The sequence below is a fragment of the Pteropus alecto genome, unplaced genomic scaffold, assembly GCF_000325575.1.
Source record: "Pteropus alecto unplaced genomic scaffold, ASM32557v1 scaffold314, whole genome shotgun sequence".
In the NCBI taxonomy this organism is placed as follows: Eukaryota; Metazoa; Chordata; class Mammalia; order Chiroptera; family Pteropodidae; genus Pteropus; species Pteropus alecto.
Genome location: NW_006435849.1, coordinates 731,340 through 738,751, shown reverse-complemented (window position 1 = coordinate 738,751; position 7,412 = coordinate 731,340). Strand labels below are relative to the sequence as shown.

At 41.2% G+C, this 7,412-nt stretch overlaps 1 pseudogene; it reads left to right on the top strand.

Annotated features, from left to right (window-relative positions):
* The first annotated feature begins 6,848 nt into the window (after positions 1–6,848).
* On the top strand, positions 6,849–7,330 carry LOC107195655 (annotated as a pseudogene).
* The last annotated feature ends 82 nt before the right edge of the window (positions 7,331–7,412 follow it).

The following is a 7,412-nucleotide window of genomic DNA, read 5'->3' as shown; positions in this document are numbered from 1 at the left end:
CTGGCCTCTGTGCCGGCTTAAAGCCCTCAGCGGTGCCGGGCTCAGGTGTGGGTGGGGTCCGAGAGCCCCAGGCCGGGCCGGGCATCTGGGGCTCCCGGGGACTGGCTCCCGCGGGGCGGGGTCCAGGGCCGGGCTCAGGGGACCGTGCCTGTCGGCGCCCTCTGGTGGTTGAAAGGACGGTGCAGGAGCCCCCATGCCGCTTTCTTTCTTTGCCAGGCAACGTCAAACAGAAGTTCTCACAGGACATTAAGTTGTTCGTCGTTTCATTTATTCACTTATCCGTGCATTTATTGGCTCACTCTACGAGTGTTCATTGAGTGCTTGCTCTGTAGCAGGCACTGTTGTAGGAACTGGGGATAGAGCAGTAATCAAAGGAGACAAGTGCAGTCCTCGTGGAGTTGACGTTCTTGTGGCGATAGGCAGTAAACATAATAAGTACAGTATGCTTTGCAGCTTATTAGAATATGATAAGTCCTATGGAGAAATAAGAAGCAGAAAAGGAGAAATGGAGTGAGGGTGAGATCGCGATTTTAGCAAGGGTGACTAGAGAAGTCTTCACAAATCTTTGCACTTTGATACTTTAAAACGTAAATTCGGTCATGCTCCTCCCCTGCTTAAAACTAGCCATAACTAGGCAATGATCTCTTAGATATTGTCGACATAAGAAATGTCCAAACCTGCCGAGAATTTTTGTGAGTTTATTTGAGCCAAACTGACTACATATGCTGGGGAGCAAGATCTCAGATGTTCCAAAGAATAACAGTTTTGCGACTTCTTTTATGCATTTGAGATTAAGGAGGGAACAAAAGGAAGATTACCTGAAGGTGGGAGAAAGCAAGACAGAGGATCAGATTAAGGACAGTTAGGATGATGTGCCCTCTTGAGGATTTCAAAGCTGTGTTAACCGAGATGCACAGACACAATGGACAGTGCTTGCTTAAGGAAGAGAAAAAGTTTTCACTAAAAAGTTATAGGACTCTGCATGACTCTCCATCATGACCTGCCCAGTTAGGAATTTATGATCAGATCACCCTGCAAGGTTACTTTTTTCATCCACAGACAGTATCCAATTTATCTATTTTTTTCTTTATCGTTCATGCTTTTGGTGTAATACTGAGGACAAAAATAGGTGTTCTATGGAAAGCAACCTCACAGGGTCATCTGATCATAAATTCCTAACTGGGCAGGTCTCGGTGAGTAGTCACGCCCTAGGCTTAAGGATTCTTTACTCAAAGGCTTATCTCTGCCTTAAGCCAGCCCTGTCCATTGTGTCTGAACATCTAGGTTAACACACCTTGGAAATGCTTCTTCTCAGACTCCCTTCTAATACCGGATCACCGGATCACCGGATCACCGTTTCCAACCCCTCCATAATCATAACTCTCCTGTAATCCAGTCTCTGCCTTGCTTTCTCCAGCCCTCACGTAATCTTTCTTACATTCCCTCCTCAATTCCAAATGCACAAAAGAAACTGCAAAACTGTTATTTTCCAGAGCATCTGAGATCTTGCTCCCTGGCATATGTCATCAGCTTGGCTCAAAGTCTTACAAAAATTCTCTACAGGTTTGGGAGTTTCTTACATCAACACATTAAAATCCAAAACTTGTGTTTCAAAGGACATTATCAAGAAAATGAAAAGATAACCCACAGAATGGGGAAAAAAAATGCAAACCATATACCTGATAAGGTACTTGTATCTAAACTAAATAAAGACTTTCAACTCAATGTAATAAGACAAATAATCTAATTTGAAAATGGTCAAAGGATCCGAATAAAACTTTCTCTAAAAAATATATGTAAAAGACAACGAGCACATGAAAAGAGGTTCAACATCATTAGTTATCAGGAAAATACAAATCAAAACCAGAATGAAATACTACTTCACATCCAGCAAGATGGCTATAATTTTTTAAAAATGGAAAATACCAAGTGTTGGCGAGGATGTGGAGAAATCAGAACTCTTATACACCGATGGTGGGAACATAAAATGGTGCAGCCAATTTGGAAAACAGTCTGGCAGTTCCTCAAAAGGTTAAAATTAGAGTTACCATATGACTCAGCAATTCCACTCCTAAATGTGTACCAGAGAATTGAAAACTTATGTTCACATAAAAATCTGTGTATGAATGTTCATAGCAGCATTGTTCATAATAGCCAAAAGATAGAAACAACCCAGCCCATCAACTGATGAATGGGTAAATAAAATGTGGTATAGCTATACAATGGGATATTATTTGACAATAAAAAGAAGTTAAGTCTTATACATGATACAACATGGAAGAACCTTGAAAGCATGCTAAGTGAGAGAAGCCGGACACAAAAGGCCACATGTTGTATGATTCTATTCATGTGAAATGATCAGAATAGGAAAATCTATAGACAGAAAATAGGTTGGTGGTTGCCTGGGGCTGAGAGGATTGAGGGGCAGGGGGAACGACTGCTAAAGAGCATGGGGTTTCTTTTGAGGATGATGAAATTTTCTAAAATCGATTGTGGTGATCGTCACAAAACTCCATTGAGTTGTACGCTTTAAAAGGGTGAATTGTATGGTATGTGAGTTATATCTCAATAAAGCTGTTATGTTGAAAAAAGTAAGTAAACTGTCTATTGCTCCTTACTGCCCAGAGGCTGAAGGCCAAGCTCCTTAGTTTACAATCAAAGCTCCAGTTGCAGCCCCATCTCAGCACCTTTGGACTGGCAGTTCGGTCAGAAAAGCTCTTCCCCAGAATGTCAACAGGGCTCACTCCCTTATCTCCCTCAGATATCACCTGTGCAGTGAGGTCTTCCCTAACCATCCTATTTTTACTCATTTATTGTCTGTTTTCCAACTAGTCGTGTCCCAAAGGGAGGGCAATAGGAGTGGTCTACCTGGGATACAGGCAGAAAATGATGTACTGTCTGTAGAAAATAATAAAACTGACCAAAATTTGATCAAATGTTTATTCCATCACACATTGACAATTCGGTACAATATCAGTGATAAAATGATCCTCTCACCCCCGGGGAAAAATCTTTCATTGGTCTACTTACTACTAAATAATTACTGTTGCATTTTAATAATATAAGGTAAGCTTCAAATTAGATCTTTTTATTACTCTACCCTTCAGTAAACATTATATTGGTATTCATTTTCTATTTCTGCATAATAAATGACCACACACATATATTATATTAGCTCATAGTTTCTGTGGATCGGTCTAGTCATGGCTTAGCTGGGCCCTTTGCTCCAGAATCACCAGGCTGCAATCCAGGTGCCAGCCAGGGCTGTGATCTCATCAGAGGCTTGACTGGGGAAAGACCTGCTTCCAACAGCTTGAGGGATTTGGTCTTCATATTCTTACTGGTTGTCCGTGGGGGTTGCTCTCAGCTCCTTGAGGCTACCTACAGTTCCTTGCCATGTGGCCTTCTCCACAGGTCCTCTTACAATGTAGCAGCTTATTTCTTTCAAAGCCAGCAATGAGTCTCTCTCTCTCTCTCTCTCTCTCTCTCTCTCTCTCTCTCTCTCTCTCTTCTCAGTCCACTAAGATGGGGTTTTAGATAGTGTAATGAAACCACAAACCTCCTTTGCCATATTTTGTTGGTTATGAGCAAGTCCCAGGTCCTGCTCCCACTTGAGGGAAGGAGATTATACAGGCGCTGAACACAGAGGCTGCCCAATGTCTTCTTGCCATGCTAGCCTATAGGGAAGTTAATACAAGCATACCTTGTCGTTGTTGTTTGTTTCATTTTATTATACTTCACGGACATTGTGTTTTTTACAAATTGAAGACAAGCTCCTGCACCAGCGAAAAGATTACAACTCCCTTTACACTTGCTTTATTGCAATGCCTGGAGCCGAACATGCGGTATCTCCAAGGTATGCCTGTATAGGGAATCCCCAGAGTTGACCTCTGATATGTAAAGGCTCAGCTATATGGTTCATTTTGAAAATAAGTTCATGATAATTTGGAATCATTTGGACTTGTATCAGGCACAGTTTAAGTCACCAATCTCTATGATTCTGCATATTTCTGCATTTAAATAATGGATTAGAAATTAAAATAATAGCGCCATGATCGTTAAGATGAAAAATTATTCAGTCATTCTATGTATTCTTTGGAGTTTTTGTGTTTAAAATTTCAAACTGAATTAGGGTGTGAACTGTAAAGTGTAATACTTTTATTTGGTAAGTGCGAATTTTCATTTATACATGAAATATTCTACTGAATTTGAGTAATGTCTCTAAAATCAAAATTTATTCATTTTTAATTATTAATTTTAAAATGAAAAAACAGAGATCACGCCCCACCCAACTGAGGGCACGCCCAAGCCACTTTCAGGGGCTTTTCCATACAAATGGCTCACACTGTAAGTTTTTCTAGAATCTCTCAAAGGTTCATAAAACCCCAAACGAGCAGCATCTGTCTGGCCTCAGGGTGCCCTATTCCTCTTGCTGAGCAGCCTCAAGCCCATCATTTGTGGCAGCTAGCTTTGGTTTGCAGTTTAGCCTCTCCCAGGCACCTCCAAGCCCAGTGCGGGTGGTGGCCATCTGCAGATTACTTTGTGGATCATGCCAGGTGGTCCAAGCAGGGCATTGACTGAGGCTAAACTTGCCCTGAGGTGGGGCCCCTTCCAGGAGGCCCCAGGGTCGGCAAGCCTGGTAGCTAGCTGTTTTGGACTGAGCCTGAGCACCAGCCTTCTCAGATGACACACCCAAAGGGCAGACTGGGCAGGCACCAAAGCCTAGCTAAAGTGAACCCTGCTCCATGAGGTCAGCCCCTGCACAACAGCCCCTTCACTGTAGTCACAACCAGTCACAGCCAGTCACAAACAGCCCTCACAACCCATCAGCTTGAGGGTCAGTCCCTCCCGATGATGTGTAAACAACAATCAAGCCTCAACTACAACAGCAGCGCAAACAAAACCCACACAAGGAACACACATGGAGCACGCGGCTCAGGTGACCGGGGAGACTGCACCACTGAACTCCATAGGACACCTACTACATAAGGCCACTCTACTAAGATCAGGACACATAGCAACTCTATCTAATACATAGAAACAAACACAAGGAGGCAGCCAAAATGGGGAGACAAAGAAACAGGACCCAAACGAAAGAACAAAACAAAGTTCCAGAAAAAAGAACTCAATAAAATGGAGATAAGCAATTAACCAGATGGAGAGGTTAAAACACTGGTTATAAGGATGTTCACTGATTTCAGTGAGAACTTCAACAAAGAAACAGGAAACATAAAAACGAAGATAGAAAACACACACACACAAAAAAAAACAGTCAGAAATAAAGAATACAATAACTGAAATGAAGACTACATTAGAGGGAATCAACAGTAAATCAGATGAAGCAGAGGACTGAATCAGCAATTTAGAAGATAAGGTAGCAGAAAACACCCGATCAGAACAGCAAAGAAAAAAAAATCCAAAAAAAGGAAGATAGTTTAAGGGGCCTCTGATACAACATCAACTGTACCAACATTCGCATCATAGGGTTACCAGAAGGAGAAGAGAGAGAGAGCAAGGAACTGAAAATCTATTTGAAGAAATAATGATGGAAAACTTCCCTAACCTGGTGAAGGAAATAACCATACTAGCTCAGGAATTTAATAGAATCTCAAACAAGATGAACCCAAAGAGGCCCGCACCAAGACACATCATAATTAAAATGCCAAAGGTTAAAGACAGAGAGAGAATCTTAAATGCAGCAAGAAAAAAGCAGTTAGTTACCTACAAGGGAGCTCCCATACGACTGTCAGCTGATTTCTCAATAGAAACTTTGCAGGAAAGAAGGTCTTGGCACAAAGTATTCAAAGTGATGAAAAGCCAGGACCTACAACCAAGATTACCCTACTCAACAAAGACTCAACTCTCATTTAGAATTGAAGGACAGATAAAGAGCTTCCCAGACAAGAAAAAGCTAAAGGAGTTCATCACCACCAAAACAGTAATACAAGGAATTTTAAAGGGACTTCGAAGGAAGAAGAAAGAAGAAGAAAAGAAGAAGAAGAAAGAAGATAAAAAATATGAATAATAAAATGGCGATAGCTAATAGCTACATATCTATCAACAATTACTTTAAATGTAAATAGATTAAATGCTTTAATCAAAGGATAGGGTGGCTGAATAGATAAGAAAACAAGAACCTTACATATGCTGCCTACAAGAGACTCACTTCAGATTGAAAGACACACAGACTGAAAGTAAAGGGATGGAAAAAGATATTTCATGAACATGGAAAAAAAAAAAGCTGGGGTAGCAATACTACACCAGACAAAAGAGACTTTAAAACGAAGTCTATAACAAGAGACAAAGTAGGATCCAGTAATCCCACTTCTGGGTATTTATCCAAAGAAACTCAAAACACTACTTCAAAGGGACATGTGCATCCATATGTTCATTGCAGCATTATTTACCACAGCCATGATATGGACGCAACCTGGGTGTCCATCAGTGGGTGCATGGATAAAGAAGAGGTGGTTCATATATAAAATGGTATATTACTCAGCCATAAAATAGAATGAAATCTTGCCATCTGCAACAACATAGATGTACCTAGAGAATATTGTGCTGAGTGGAGGAAGTCAGAGAAAAGCAAATGTCATATGATTTCATTTATATGTGGAATCCAAAGAACAAAATAAATGAACAAAAAGAACCCAGAAACAGACTCATAGATACAGAGAACATTTTGATAGTTCCCAGATGGAGTGAGGTTGGGGAGGTGGGTGAAAAAGGGGAAGGGGTTAAGAAGTACAAAATGGTAGTTACGAAATAGTCATGGGGATGTAAAGTATAGCGTAAGAAATACAGTTAACTTTACAGCCAGAACCACCATTTTCCAGTAATTTGCCTAAATGACCAACACAAAGAGAAAGAGGACAGGCCCCTGCTACGTGTTCTCCAGGCCTTTTAGAAAACATGGAGTTATTCCTTTGGCTATGAACATGCAAAGCCTCAAGAAAGGTGATATCGCAGACATCAAGGGAATGGGCACTGTTCAAAAAAGCACTCCCCACCGGTGTTACCATGGCAAAACTGGAGGAGTCTACAGCGTTACCCAGCATGCAGTTGGCATTGATGTAAACAAACAAGTTAAGGGCACAATTCTTGCCGAGAGAATTAATGTACGTATTGAGCATATGAAGCACTCTAGGAGCAGAGATGGCTTCCTGAAATGTGTGAAGGAAAATGATCAAAAAAGAAGGGAGCCAAAGAGGAAGGTGCCTGGGTTCAGCTGAAGTGCCAGCCTGCATCATCCAGAGAAGCACACTGTGTGAGGATCAATGGAAAGGAGCATGAGCTGCTGGAGCCCATTCCCTAGGAATTCATGGCATGATAGGTGTAAAAAAATAAAAGACCTCTAATTGAAAAAATATGTACACATGGTCAATAATATTGTAACAATTCTGTATGGTGTC